This window comes from Raphanus sativus, chromosome 6 (genome assembly GCF_000801105.2).
Source record: "Raphanus sativus cultivar WK10039 chromosome 6, ASM80110v3, whole genome shotgun sequence".
Taxonomy (NCBI): Eukaryota; Viridiplantae; Streptophyta; class Magnoliopsida; order Brassicales; family Brassicaceae; genus Raphanus; species Raphanus sativus.
The window spans coordinates 21,718,468-21,733,908 of NC_079516.1; the positions used below are offsets into that span (position 1 = coordinate 21,718,468).

At 35.1% G+C, this 15,441-nt stretch overlaps 1 long non-coding RNA gene across 3 annotated transcripts; it reads right to left on the reverse strand.

Annotated features, from left to right (window-relative positions):
• Nucleotides 1-349: 349 nt before the first annotated feature.
• LOC108805910 (uncharacterized) lies at nt 350-5,197 on the reverse strand. Of its 3 annotated transcripts, none has more exons than XR_008935968.1 (3): nt 4,838-5,192; nt 2,829-4,621; nt 350-2,105 (listed from the first exon to the last, which is right to left on the reverse strand). It is a non-coding gene; the product is annotated as an uncharacterized LOC108805910 (long non-coding RNA). The 3 variants fall into 3 exon arrangements; XR_001942468.2 differs by having other exon boundaries at nt 350-1,549; nt 4,395-4,621; nt 4,838-5,191; XR_008935967.1 differs by having other exon boundaries at nt 350-4,621; nt 4,838-5,197.
• Between the last annotated feature and the right edge of the window lie 10,244 nt (nt 5,198-15,441).

Here is a 15,441-nt window from a genome sequence, read left to right on the forward strand (position 1 = left end):
ATTAACTGAACCTGAAGCATATCCAAACGGGTTAAATTTCCTACTCGCTACAAGATATATTGGTATTAGTAGCACCGTAAAAATGCTACCATATCATTTTGGTAGGTTCTTATAAACGCTCTGACAATTGCAGCTATAATAGACTATTTTTGCGTATTTTCTATATAAAAAGTAGTGATATTATAGTGTTTATTTTCTGCTATAATAACATATGTTATGATACAATTTCCGTGGTATTATGTAGTTTTGTATGGCGTTTTAGTCATTTCGTAACATTGTTTAATAATAATACATGTTATAATATATATACATTATAAATTATCCAGAATATCCAATTAGTTGATAAAAATAATAAATTGGTATTTTTATAAATTGAATTTTTGTTTAGTTGGTTTACAATTACATTGATTTACAATTTCAAAATGGTTTACAATACAAATTGGTTTACAATTATGAAGTGGTTAACTAATTAATCCTAACTAAACCTAATACAGCCACCAAACTACATTCTTCTTCAGTCTCCGCCGACCATGATGCTCGCATCTCCACCGCACGACCACCCCCACCACCACCGGCTTGCACCACGGCCGCATCACGCTTGACCGGAGATGCCGCTATGTCGCACCACTGCTTCTCCTTCCCTTGCTCCTTAATAAATCTTTAAAAAAAACGTAAATCATAAATATATAAGATGACGAGAAGAAGAGAGCAGATAAGAGGAAGGTGGAGTGAGTTGACCTGTGGTGGTGGTGTGGAGGTGAAGCCAACGCAGAGCTTGACCAGAGACAGAGAAGATGGTTGGAGATGTGTCGTATGTGAGATAGAGAGATTAGGAGAGTGAGATAGAGAGATGTCTGTGAGATGAATCCTGTGTATGAGTGAGGTTAGGAGAGATCTAAAAAAAAGAAAAAAGAGAGAGAGGCAGAGGACGGCCAAATATGAGAGATGAAGAGATGTAAGAAACTGGAGAGGATTGTGAGAAGATTGATAATTTACTTTGAGATATGCGAAGAAAATTGGAAACATCGTGAGAGAAACAAGGAGAAGAAAGGGATAATAAAAAAATTATTATATCCGTTAGATTGAGATCTATCAACGGTGGAGATTGATATTTTAGTTTTCTTTTTTTGGAACACAATCATACTATTAAGAAGAAACTTAGCCCAACTAGAAATAGTTGGTTGGAGTTCAATACAACACTGATTTTGCAACAAAATCAGCTAGGGAGTTCAAGTTTCTCGGTACAAAAGAAAAGACAATGAATTCAAAAGAAAGGGATAGATGCTCGATGTCCCGGGTGATTCCGTAGAGATCTGTGGGTGGTTCTTCGAGCTGATAGTAGCAACAAGTACTTGACAATCTGATTTGATACAGATTCTTGTGTAGCCAGCTTCCAGGGCGTGTAAGAGAGCCGATCTGATGGCCAGTCCTTCCGCCATTTTTGGTGTCGAAGTATGCTCAAACATGGAAGTTCCCTGGTCTAGTCTTTCTCCCTGTTGTGTGTAGAAAATCCATCCACATCCTGCTCTTTGGGTTGTAGCTTGCCACACTGCATCAGTAAAACAAGTAAAGGTAAATGGTGGCAAATGAGTAGTCAAACTACGAAGTGATGTCGGTTGTTGCTGTGAAGTAGTTGCTTGCGCCATGGTCCATTCTTGAGCATTTCTGATTAACCTTGAGATGAGTTCTGCAGGCGTAGTTACTTTGTTTTCGAAGACAAGAAGATTACTTGATATCCAGATTCCCTAGATTATCCAAGGGAAGAGGTTCTCTGTCACACCGAAAGGTGGTAAGTTTATCAGTTTGGTTGTCGATAAGAAGGCTTCACTGAAGGAGGCACAAGCGGATGGATTAAAGTCTGTGGTCCACATGTTAGAGTCTCAGACCCATCTGGTAAAACTGCAGTGTATAAAAACATGATCCGCGGTTTCCAGTTCACCGCAATGTTTGCAACTAACGTTGGAAGTAAGGTCCCTTTTCACCAGATTTTTCCCTAAAGCAAGAGCTCCTTTTGAAAATTTCCACAAGAAGATTTGGGTCTTTGGAGATACTTTGCATTTCCATATTGCCTTGTAGAGATTTAAGTCGGATGTTGTAGTCTCTACCTCCGTCGACACTGCCACAAAGTAACCGGACTTGGCTGTGTATACACCGGTTTTTGACTCTAGCCAGGCATAAGAGTCAGTCGCGCCTGTGATACTTGGTTTGATACATAGGATAGCTGGCAGAGACTCCGGTAAGATGCTGTTTATTTTCGTTATATTCCATTCTCGGTTCTCTCTGCATAGTAAGTCCGCCACCACCAGATCCTGATGTTTCTCTTGCATCGGACCCATAGGTCTCATCGGTTTTACGGAGCTAAGCCATGGGTCCTTCCATAGTCGTGTGCCTTTTCCATCACCTATAACTTTACTCAGATTACTCAGCAGCAAATCTCTACCCACTAAAATCCCTCTCCAACCGTGCGAGGCAGCCTTAGGAGCTTCCTCATTTAGAAATGCCGCCTTACTGATTTTCCTCGTAGTACCCTTAGTAGGCACTCTGGTTTAGTCACTATCCTACATGCCTGTTTCGCGAATAAGGCCTTGTTGAAAGCTTGGGTATCCCTGATTCCGAGTCCACTCAAGGCTTTAGGTGCTGTCAGTTTGTCCCAAGACACCCAACACATTTTCTTTTCATCTGGAGATGCATCCCACCAGAATCTCGTGAGGGCAGATTGGATGCGTTGACATAAGCTTACAGGTATGTAAACACACTATGTGTCCTCTTTATTTTTGTGGCAGTGTCGACGGAGGTAGAGACTACAACATTATTTTAGTTATCTTCACCTTTTTTCCTATTGGTCAAAGTTGTTTCCTCTTTATTTTATTTTTAAACACACTATGTTTCCTCTTTATTTTTTCTTTTAAATACTCTTTTAAAAAATATAATTTTATATAAATCTAGGTTATAATTTTGTTGTAGTTTATAAATTTAATGTACTTTTAAAATTTAAGTTAAACCTAAAAGAGAAGAAGATTTAGAGTTTACATTTAAAGTTTAGAGTTTAGATTGAAGTTTTGTGTTTATAGTTTAAGATTTTAAGTTTATACATTTTTTTAAAATTTATGTTTCAGAATTTATAATTAATTGAAGTTTAGTCTTATAATTTATGGTCTAGTACTTGGGGTTTGAAGTAGAGTATTTAGAGTTTAGGGAATAGGGTTTGGAATTTATACTCTAATAAACACACAAGTAAAAAAAAAAGTATTATTACATTAAATAAAATTTTAAGTTAAAAGTATAATTGAAAAAGATTTAGAGTTTTGAGTTGAATATGCATGGTTTATGTTTGAAGTTAGGGTTTAGGGTATTGAATATTTAGGATTTAAGTTTTGGAATTTTTAGACCAAAATAAAAAGATTAGACCTGCAGATCAATTGGTGATAGCTTGTCTTGTGGAGAGTTGTTAAAGGGTGAGTTCTTGGGTTCGAGTAACGCAAGCGCATCAATAACCTACCGGTGGATAGGGTCGGTGCGCTGTAGCGCTGTGAAATCTGGGATCCGCAGGACAGGTTGTCACATAAAAAACGCCCGACCGTCCATGGCTAATGGGTCACCCACGGCCGCTCTCTCAGCCCGTAGGCCCCATGCCATCTGACGGTCGGTCGTTAATTTTTCCAAGGCTCTAGAGTCTTGTCTATTGACCCTGCAATCACCACCCGACCTTTCTCCGTGTTTTGGTCTCACTCGCACGGTATCGCGAATCACTTTCTGATAGGTCACCTATCCTTCCACTACTCCAGCCCAAACACGCTTAACTCTGGAGTTCTAAACGGATGTGTGAGGTAAGTCAACTTTGGTGATATAGGTAGCCAAATCAATTCTATTAAGCCTTTTCACATACAATTCACCTCCTCTCAAAGAACGCAATGTTTTCGTTGCGGCCCACGACAGGTCTCAAGATGCCTCTCAGGTCAGAACTGAGACGGCTAACCAGCTCAGGTCAGAACTGAGACGGCTAACCAGCTCAGGTCAGAACTGAGACGGCTAACCAGCTCAGGTCAGAACTGAGACGGCTAACCAGCTCTGATACCACTTGTAATTCCCCGACCGCCCACGGCTAATGGGCCACCCACGGCCGCTCTCTCGGCCCGTGGGCTCCATCCCATCTGATGGTGGTCGCTAATTTTTCCAAGGCTCTAGAGTCTTGTCTACTGACACTGCAATCACCACCGACCTTTCTCCGTGTTTTGGCCTCACTCGCACGGTATCGCGAATCAATTCTTGATAGGTCACCCATCCTTCCACTACTCCAGCCCAAGCACGCTTAACTCTGGAGTTCTAAACGGAGGTGTGACGGAAAAGGTAAGTCAACTTTAGTGATATGGGTAGCCAAATCAATTCTCTTAAACCTTTTTTCATATCACAACTCGGGATGTTACAGTTGACTGAAAGGAACATGAGTAGCACTCTAAGGATTTGGTCTGTAAAGGGTTGAGTGAAAGGAACGATTTTGAGAAGGTAGGGAGGTTATTCTCGGCGCGTATGAACCACCCTGATTCAGAATCCTTCGGACAGCAGCTTTCACACTAGAACCAGCTTGATATCACACCATCTTCAAGCTTTCAAGCTTTAATGCCTGAAGAAAAAAATGAAAGCAAACACAAACATTAATCATTGAAGAAAGGATAAAGGAGAAGTATTTTTGGCTGAGAATCATATTTGACAGATTGGTATGAGGTAAGATTCGAAACCAACGAGGAAGTAGATGTCTCATACATATAGACAGAGAGGAGATGCAGACTGCGGGGCTACAAACATATAGAAAGAGAGAAAAGAGAAAAGGAGGTTGAACCGTGGTGTGGTGGTGGCGGTGGTGGGACGGCGAGTGTGACATCAAAAATAAGAGGATGACTCGTCAAAAGACAGAGAGGTTACTCGTTCGATTCTTTCATCAAGTTCGTCGCATCGAAATTGTCTAATTTCTCGTGATGAAATTTGGTAGAGGAGAGATGTGAGATTGAAGAAACCAGAATTGGTGGGTATGAAATTGGCGTTTCACCCACTGGAGCTGGGATCGATTAGAGTTCAGATTCACGGTGTGATGGTGCCAAGAACAAGGGAGATGATGTTTGATAAAAAAAAAAGAAGGGAGATGTCGAGAGTTTCAGTGGTGGAAAAACAAAATTTTGGCTAATAAGTGTTTGGCTCTAAAATATTTTTTAGCTATAATAATGATTTTTACCTTCCCGCTTAATGAAATTTTTTCCTAGCGTGATTTTAATGCTACGATAGAGTTGCACTCCGATTTTGACACTTTTAGTAGCAGTTCGTGAATTCGTGCTACACCGAACTGCTACCAATACCCATATTTCTTGTAGTGACTTCTGAAGAACAAAAACCCGACTGAAAACGAACAGAACCCAGTCGACACCCTAACACCCATGCTTAATTTCTAGTAATTTAGTTTTAACAGCAGATTGATAACACAAATTCAAGATACTACACCGATAAATTTGTCCAACCCTTAACATTCTCGTGTTTGTTCCATAAGACAAGCTTAATCACATCATCATCACCTTTTTTGCTCTTTTTGATGATATCAAGCCAGTCTGCAATAATTTTCAAGTTTGGAGAAATTTGATGAGCTGATGTTGACAGATGATGATTCGCAAAGATTGTAAGCATTGAACATGGTTACAGTTTATCAGATTTGGAATCAATAGATATTTCAATTCATCATATGTTAATGAAGTTAGAAGCAAGTCAACGAGTTAGGTCAGAACTAGGCCTGGGCATAAAATCCGGAACCCGAAATCCGAACCGAAAAACCCGACCCGTTATCCGACCCGAAATGTAAAAATACCCGAACGGATCTTGTAGGGTGGTATAAAAAAATCCGAACCCGAAGTGTTATTAACCGAACCCGAGCGGATAACCCGAAAAACCCAAAAAATCCAAAACTAATAGTTAATATAAATATTTTGAAATATATATATAAATATTTTAGTTATTAAATTTAATATTTGTGGTAATATGATATATAATAATAAGTATTAACAATATTAAAAATGTTTTAAGTATACAATTAGTTATAGATAAGTAATTTATAATTTGTTCATTAGAATAACAAGTCTACTCTCTATAATATAATGTGTATTGTTTACAAATAATGTTTGTTTTCATGTTTGATTTAACATTTTATTGTTATCTTAGCAATTTTATGTGTGATAGATTAATTTTTATTAATTTAGTTGTTTTTCTTTATGTTTTTCTTTAAGTTTTTGTTTTTTTACTTTGGTTATATCCGAACCGAACCAATATAACCCGAACCCGAATGATATATGGTTATTTTATGGGTTTAGGATGCAATATAATTTTTAACCGAACCCGAAGTGTTATTATCCGAACCCGACCCGTACTAATGAAATTTTACTATGGGACCTATTAGCGTAAACCCGAAAACCCGAAAATCCAAAAAACCCGACCCAAACGCCAACAGGTACTCGAACACCCAGGCCTAGTCAGAACTGTCGTTGGTTGGTTTAGGTTCGTATAGAACTGTTGTAATAAGTGCTCCAAATTATCTGATGAATTAAGATAATATGGGAATGCATCAGTTGTAATATGTTGCGCTGTTGTATTAGAAGAGGATGTATGTGATTCAGACATATTGGTTGATTATGAACTTAAACGTAGAAGTAGTACTATACAAGATGATTAAAAATGATTTTTGATAAAAAAAAAAAGAAGAAGTTTAAACACAATTTTGATAGAGTAATATTATAGAAAGAAACATTATTTAGACAATTATTTAAGATAGATATTTAGCTCTGATATCATAAAATATTGTATGCAGAAATGTGTATCTTGTAGATTAGTCTACATCCCTTGAATATAGGAAAATTGTTAAATAATGGTGATCATCCATCTGGCAAATACGTGTGATGACATTACAATTTATATCATTGTCATCAATTACACATGTCTTCGTATGTGTTAAAGAGAAGATGACTAACTTTTTCTTCTTCTAGTATAAATAGCTTGTACATGATACAACATTGATAAGTGAATACATCTCTCTCCTTTGTTCTTTATGACTTTCTCTCTCTCACGTTTTTGTTCTTCTCCAAAAACACCAACAAAATTATAATAAACATAAACCATATGATAACCAAGGATGCATTTGAGCTAATAGTTCACAACACGTTATCAGCACGACGAACTCTCTTATATCGACCATTCTTAAACCAAGCAAGCGAGATAAGTTTTTAAATTTATGTCTTTCAATAATTTTAATTATTTTAATTATTTTTATTATTCCGGAGTGAGAGGCTAGGCCTTCTCTGTTTATTTTTCGGGAAGAGAGGCGTTGCTTTTCCCGACTGATCGTTAAGATAGGCTAGGCCTTCACGATCAGAGAAACACGTGGTAGGTTTTACCTCCGTGAATAAAAGGTCAAAAATGGAAGGCTAAGCCTCCTCGGACCTTGATTAAAAGAAAAAAGTTAATATGGCCGACTATGTCGCCTCAAACCTTTGAAAATGATCAATATGGAAGTCTAAGACTCCTAGATCATATGGTGGGCTGGACCCATAATTTTATTTATGCTATTTAAATTTCTGCAATTTAAATGTACGCAATTTAATTTTTGCCTTTATTTTATGCTTTTAGTTTCTGCATTTAAATTATGCATTTAATTCTCGTCTATATTTATATTATTATGAATTCATTAATCATGTCGAATTTAACAAAGCTCGAATCTAATGCCCTAGATATTACGAAAAATAATTATATGATCTGGGCACTGGGTGTAAATATACACCTGAGAGAAAATAAGCTTTGAGAAATCATCGATAAATTAATCAGATGAGAAAAGAAAAGCCATGATATCTTACACCAATTTGATGATGGTTTATAAGATGAAGTGTATCATGAGAAAAGATCTAGAAGATCTTTGAGTAATTAAATCCTTGAAAGAAAGGATTCACTAAATAGTTGGAGTTGATGTAAATCCTCCATGAAAACTGAAAAGTTGAAAATCATGATACTAAACCATCAAGTTGGTCCTCCTAGAAAAGGACGTGGGTGTAGATGCGGTTGAAACCGCTATTGTGGTCGTGGAAGAGGACGAGGAAGAATACACCGTCTCTATGAAATAATAAGAACTTCCACGTAAATGAAAATGGTCGGGTGATAAAAGGCAAACAGAAAAGGTTTGCTACAGATATGGCAAGAAAAGAAACGTTTGGTACGTATTTGTCGTACGCCAAAATATTAGCCTATCTGTATTGATAAGAAAAGAGAAAAGAAGTGAAATAGACTTCATCTCTTATGAACCCGGACCATCTTTCATGGATTGAAAACTCATTTTGATGTTTTAAGATTTTCTGGATGATTCAGAAAATAAATGGAAATATCGATGTGACATGAAAATTATTTTTCTAAACAATATTTTGAGATTCAGGATGGAGATAGATATACTTGACAGATAATGGGTCATCATACATGGCTATTAAAGGTAACAAATATCTATCCTCTCTCAAAATAAATAAGTATAGTATCTAGTAATATATATAATTTTTTTTTTATATATATATATAAAAAATTACTATTGGTTCTATAAGAGCTTATGATGAAAAGACATGCATAAGAGAAGGATAACAAAAATTATAAATGAGTAGTAAATCTGAAGTTTACTGATATACAGCCATCCCCAATAATGTTATCGATATTATTGTGAAATGTTGAAAAACTAGAGGTTTTTCACATATAGCATGTCTTAAAGAAACAAAGGAACCATCATGGGTATTGAATCATCAAACAAGTTCAATAGATGTGATTTCTTTAAACAGCCCCAAATCAGGATCTCACTCTAAAGGATTTGAAACATAATTCATCCCAAATGGGAAATCTGAATATGTTATTGGTTCTAGAGTGGGATTCAGTACGAGATTTTAGACATGGAGTGTCATCATCTCGAGGGGGAGAATTAAAGAATCCTAGTGAGTGGAACAATGAGAATATTCTGTTCACTCGAAAAAGTACTTGATAAAGTAAATTCAAGTAAGATGATTCCCATGATCGGGTGTAAACATGCAGTTGTGCATGTAGTCATATACAATCCAAAAGGGATAGATTATATGGAATAATCAGAAATATGCTCGCAAGGTTGCTGGAAGCATATATGCAGCTGATGGAATGAGATATGAGAAATGGATTATCATGAAATTTATATAGTACAATCCATTTATAAAATGCCTGCCAGACATTTTGATAAAATAATTATCTCATATTCCAGCTGAAAAGGCTCCAATAAGAAAATGTGTCCTAAAAGGACGATATATGAGTCTATGACACGCTAGAGACGTGATAGACCACTTTGGTTCCAAAGAGTCCTCAAAATGGAGCAAATATATGAATAGAGGACAAATCTCTTAAAGAGACCGTTGATATGGGTTAATGTGAAGTCAGGTACCTGGATAAATCATCGATGATGATAAAGAGATCTCGATTAACCATATCAGTACGGGTAAAAAGATGGAACCAAAGAGAAAATAGATTGTCGACAATAAATAAATGAAAAGGCGCTATATAAATGATGATCATGATCATAAATCTACCTCTATGTATGGGGTTAGAGTGAATTGATTAGCCAAAGAGTAAATGAGGCAATCAATTCGATATAAAGCTCGTTAGAAAAAACGAGAGATTCTTGGACAAAAAGTCCAAGGTATATATTTCTCCAGAAAATGAAATAAAAGATAATCTTGAGGTATGAAAAACGGCTTGTTCCGAGGTTACTGGAGAAAATTTATAGTAGATGCAATATTGATATGTCTGGCAGGACACAAATGACTTGAGATGCATCTTAATAGTCCCTGGAGAATTAATGATATTCTCGGGAATGATAAAACTCTAAAAGAGTTAGAACAAGCCATAAATGAGATATCTGGAACCAGTAACTGGTGATATGTTTACGGCACGGTTTGCCGATTGCCATTTTAATAAGAATGAATTCCAGCGTTAGGGGGAGGAGTTAGAGGAATTCCTAAAAGAGATTACATGGTATACACAGTTTTTGTTACACCTTAATCCCCCTACAAATTAAAGAGAGCTGGAAGTTTAGAAAATTGTGCATTTGCATAATTTGGCAAACCAGTTACCAGATGCGTTCACAGATACGAAAAGGGTGACAAAATCATATATATACCCGCTGAAAATATTCCATCAAGAGTGGTTGTTTTTGGGGAACAAACTGATGGAAACAAAACCAATGAACCTAGAGTTCAGTTAAAGAGGGGGAGACCAGCTGGTTCTAAAGATAAAAATCCCCAAAAATGTTTGAAAGAAGACATAAGTAGAAAGGTTCCAGAAGAACATGTATTAAAAGAGATATTGTTTAAAAGATTCTGATAAGATCTTATATAAATAAGTACTTTGAAGATGCTAATGGTAATAAAGCATATGTGAGCTAATATATCTTGCGAATTGTATTTGATTAAATATACTTTTAGACACTAATGTCTTTGCAAGATATAGCTCGTTTTCTATTAAAACGGCGTCGGAAACAAATATGTTCTCTCCAAGGTACGTATTGATTTTGGGTTAATTTGTTCTAGAAAACCCGAGTTTGGTATGGTTTTGCAGATACATTCAAACACAAAACGAATATGGTTTTACAATTGGTGAAAACCGCGGTCACATGGAGTTTCGAGAAATGATCATGGGTTTCGGCTTTTTCGAAGCATATCGAATATGTGTGTGGTTAAGGTCAATGAGTCACCAGATACAAGATTCAAGTGGAGTAGTTAACAAAAAAGAGCCGACGAAAGTTTTTGAAGATAACTCGACTTACTTCACTCAACTCAAAGAAGGTTATATCAAAAGAGATTGAACAAAGCACATCCCTCCAAGATTTTTCTCGTACATTCGGGAGCTCGAGAAAAATAAAGAAGTAGACATAGAATATGAACAGTCATGCGACAATCCAGCCGATTGATTCACCAAAGCTCTTCCGACTACAACATTCCGAAAACATGACAATGATATCGGGATGCGACGTTTGTGTGACCTATAAAGAAAAAGCTATGTCCATTACTCTCAGGGGAAGACTACATCAGTGTACTCTTTTTCTCTTGTCATGGTTTTTATCCCATTGGGTTTTTCCGTGACTAGGTTTTTAACGAGGCACTACGTAATACTAGATGGATAATCAAGGGGGAGTGTTAAATAATGGTGATCATCCATCTGGCAAACACGTGTGATGACATTACAATTTATATCATTGTCATCAATTACACATGTCTTCGTATGTGTTAAAGAGAAGATGACTAATCTTTTCTTCTTCTAGTATAAATAGCTTGTACATGATACAACATTGATAAGTGAATACATCTCTCTCCTTTGCTCTTTATGACTTTCTCTCTCTCACATTTTTGTTCTTCTCGAAAAACACCAATAAAATTATAATAAACATAAACCATATTATAACCAAGGATGCATTTGAGCTAATAGTTCACAACAAAAATATATTTATCCACTTTTTTAGATTTTATGATTTAGTACTGTAGAAGTTGTCCTACTGTGTTAATGTTTAAATCCAAAATGAAACTTCGAACAACCTCGGATAGTATCTCAAAATAGAATTGTAGTAAATATGTAATAGTATTTTAATATAATTTAACTATATGATTTAATTTTAATGCTGAATAATAATTGAATTAACTAGAAGATGACAAGTGTTTTATGGTATGTCTTTTTAAAATGATATTTCATTATCTTTTATTATTTATTTTCATTAAATTCTTAATACTAAAATACTTTTGAAAATCTCTTATTAGAGATGCTCTTACTAAACAAACCCTCTACCTTCTCTCTTAAAAGTCAAAATTTATGATTGTTGTTTCTTCGAAACCGATGGCTCTACAAAGGTTTTGATGCTGTATTTGACATCCAAAAGTTGTTTTAAGAGTTTATGGGTTTCTTATGATCTCCATCTTGTTAATTTAATGTTGGGTTGTTGCCTTTTAATATATATGTTTTATCACTTGTCTCTCATTTGTGGGTTTATGATTCTGGGAATGAATGTTTGTCTGCCGGCTTTTATCTTCTGAATTACTTTAGTCGCCAGCTTGTGTAATATGCTTCAGTTTAGTACAATCTAATCTTCACTGGAAAAATGTGCTCTTACAATCTTCATCACAATACAATTTAAATAATACATAAATCCCTCAGTTATTTTCTATATTTCAATTTACGTTTAAAGATGTTTTTGCAGAGTTGTAATACCTTAGATTTTCGAATTTGACTTTGCATATTAATGGGACAATCATTCTAGAAACAAAAAAATCTTCTCTCCTAACCACAAGCCATAGACTCAACATTCCCTCTTTAATCTCCGGCGTGAGAATGTGAGAGGCCATCTTTCTTTCTTTTCCTCTGCGGCTGAGTTTGTATCCATGATTTAACAACTCTAGGAGAGGACTTGGTGGCGTTTCTGACTCGAAGTTGTGGGTGGTTCAGCTCTGTCGAATTGATGGCAACGTCTCCTTGCGGTTCCTGGTTCTTGAAGATGGAGCTAGGTCATCTCTTCCTCAAGGGTCTTCGGGGGAGATCAGGTCCAAGCTCGCTTCTTAGAGAAAAAGTGGAGCATATCTGTGAATTGGGGGGGGGGGGGGGGGGTTGGTGGCTCTCGAGGAGGAGGTGGTTTTCAAGGTGGAACCAGGATATGTTAGCATGAACTTTGTATCTGAAGTAAGCTCTTCGTTTTGAGGGTGGTAAAGAGCCGTGAGAGAGGTCACCAGAGGCGGCTGATTATGACAATTGTATTTTGACCGGATCTACTTGGCTCTCAAATTCTTGGATTTTCTGCCCTATTTTCTGGCGTTACCTAGTCCCTGGATAGCCCTTCCGGTGAGTTTCTCCTCCATCTAGGCGATAGCATTTTACAGCGGAGGTCGGCTTCTGTTCTTGGCGTAAGTTGTCTGCTCACGAGCATAGTGGCTTCATCATGAGAGGGTAAAGCTCGGAGCTGAGGTTTCCGTAAGCATCTATACTTTTTGGGCTTGTGGTTTTTCTAGATTTCGTCTAATCAGGTCTTTTAGGTTTGTTGTTGGACTTTATGTCTTTTTATAGTAAGAAATATATCATTAATGAAACTTAAAAAAATAAATCTAAAGGAAATCTTTTGAGATTCCCAGATAATTTGATGGATTTATTTGTACACTTTCGCATATATATATATAAGGGTGTGATTACTTATTTTGGAGTAGATGGAAGAAAATTAAATAGGTTAGAAATGAAAAAAAAATGTGAAAGATTAAAAACTGGAATAAATGATGTATATGAGAGTAAATAAGTGTCTTGATTTTTCTCCATCTAAATAGTAAATAAGTGAAAACATGTGTTAACTTGATTGATACTAATTTTTTGGAGTAACCGAAAAGTAAATAATTCTTCTCTTTAGATGTTTACTCTTTAAATTACATTCAGTCACACTCAAAATGTTATATATTTTTTTAAATATCTCTATGTATTTAAGTAAGGCTGGGACTTATTATTGAGGATACATATTCGATCCGAGATCCGATCCGAATACGTTTCGAAAATAGGATATTCGGGATGTCCGAATTCGGATCGTCATATCCGGATCCGGATATCTTGATTTTAAGTCCGTATATCCGAATTTTTTTAAATATATTAAATAATTTTTTTTATTAATAATTATAGTTGATATATTAGTATTTATAAATAATATTAGTCTTATAATATAACTTTTTAATTTTATAATCTTATTTAAATATATTTTTAGAAATTTTGTATAAATATTTAATTAATATATTATTTAAAAGTTAAGGTTTTTTTAAAAATATTATTTTTTATTTTTGAACGAATCCTAATTCGGATCCAGATACCCGCAGATAATATAATATTAGGACGATATCTGAAACTTAGATATCTGGAATGCATGGATGCGGATCCAGATACTAATATCACGGAATATACGGATTCGGACCCGGACACCTTAAAATACTTCTGATATCTGATCTGTACAAGATCTATATTTTATATTTAAGTATTCTGTAACATTTAGACCAAAAATTATTTAAGTAATATGAAAAAGTGATTATACACCTATCACCTATGGGTTGAAATTTGAGTGTGAACCCGCGTGCCCAAAAGGCTAAAAGAGCTTTAGTTGGGTTTAGTAACCTTCGGTTGCAAACATTCTTCTTGAGTTCATGTTTTTTTTTTTTTTGGGTAACTTGAGTTCATGGTTTATCCACATTAAATAACCATATCTTTTTGTTTTTTTTTTTGGTTCCGAATGTTACTTTCATTTTATCTTTCTTCAAGGCCAAGACAGTGTTTATTCTTCAAAATTCAAATAAATCCAAATTAAGAACTTCCGTTATTACTTAGTTAAAATCCACGAGAAAAATTGTGGGGTTCCAATAATTGATATACAAGATAATGTTTTACGTTATCGAATAATTCTTTTAAGAGAATATTTTACGTTATCGAATAATATTTTATAAAAATATAATTACTCAAATATAGCCTACAAAAAATGTACATAGTCTAGTGGCATTACTTCGATCTTTAAAAAAAAAAAAAAAAAAAGGTTGAACTTTAGAGGAGTGAATGAGTTAAACATATTTGTTCTTACTATCAAAAGAGAAATAAAGAAGAGACAAAAAGCTGAAAGGAGAAGGTGGTGAAGAGTGTTCTGACTTGTCGTCACGGGTAAAAACCTTACAAACATTTGATTTGTGGTTCCATACATATGATGGCAATTCCCAGCCACGCCTCCACGTGCACATTATTCATAATTACACACCTCCCACAATAAAGTAATTATTTTCGTATTTTTAAGGGAAATTGGATGAAATATACACATAAAAAAAACAAATTCACTAACTAACTAAAAATACCTCTTTTCTCTTACTTTCTCTTCCTATCTCTCTCTACTTTCTCTCCCAAAATCTAATTAATTTTTTTTTTGGTTATTAAGCAAAGCTTATACCCAAAAAAAAAGAAAACTACTCCATCCGTTTCAAAATGTTACAAATCTTAAAATTTTCATATCTATTAAATAAAACATATTAAATTTTAAACAAATAAAAATCTAATAATTACAATTAAGTTTTTGGAAATTTGCAATTAATAAATAAAAAATCATTAAAAATATATTGAAACAATTTTTTTTAGAATATATAATTTTATGAAACGAAAGAAGTACTAACTTTATGAAAGGAAGGGAGTAGTGAAAAATCATTGTTATCTTTTGTTTGTTCTCTACTCTTTAGTTTTAACTTTAAGACTACCACCGCTACAAGTAATTAGCATGGCATTTAATAACTAACTAATTATTAAATGTGGAGTAAAAGTACGAAGTTAACATCATCCACCAAGATAGAGCCACGTATTAGTTAAACATAAATATCAAATCCGACC